At 40.7% G+C, this 610-nt stretch overlaps 1 long non-coding RNA gene across 1 annotated transcript; it reads left to right on the top strand.

Annotated features, from left to right (window-relative positions):
- On the top strand, window positions 1-596 carry LOC113473485. The gene is made up of 2 exons (XR_003395445.1): window positions 1-82; window positions 506-596. It is a non-coding gene; the product is annotated as an uncharacterized LOC113473485 (long non-coding RNA).
- Window positions 597-610: the final 14 nt, after the last annotated feature.

The raw sequence follows: 610 nt of genomic DNA on the forward strand, positions 1-610 counted from the left end.
AACCACGCTGGAGAGGAAAGATTACGAAGGAGCCCTGGGCAAGTTCAACACGGATATTTGCGTTGTGTCCCTGTTTGCTTGCGTAAGTAACTACAGAGAAAATTTTTTATGAAGGCGAACATATTTTAGAAGCAGCACTAAAAATTAGCCTTTACGTTGTCAAGATGCTCGCTGGGTAATAAGGAGGGCACAGGTTTAGTCCCAGATGTGGATGTTTTCATCCTTAATATAATTAGGATTTTGTCCTCAAAATAAGTTGAGACTTTAACCACAATAATAGTAGTAGCCTACTCTGCTGGGGTATAGGATTTTTTCATTCCTGCTCGAGCAACTTAAATAAGATCCTTTTAACTACTGGGGTCTGCAGTCAAATCATATACATACGTACTTTATGCCCCCTTTACTTACTACTTCATTGAAATTTCAACTAGCTTCTCATTTTTTGTTGGATTGGTAAGTTGTCGTCTACACTTCTACAATTCTTTGAACTCTCCTTTTTCTTCAGGTATGGCTGGTCACCTCATTCCTGTGCCAGAAAAACTCGCGCTCCCGTCACCTACTGAATCGTCTGGTCAACCTTCTCGTTATATCCCGCATATGTGCTATCCTC

This window comes from Diaphorina citri, unplaced genomic scaffold (genome assembly GCF_000475195.1).
Source record: "Diaphorina citri unplaced genomic scaffold, Diaci psyllid genome assembly version 1.1 scaffold35399, whole genome shotgun sequence".
Classification (NCBI taxonomy): Eukaryota; Metazoa; Arthropoda; class Insecta; order Hemiptera; family Psyllidae; genus Diaphorina; species Diaphorina citri.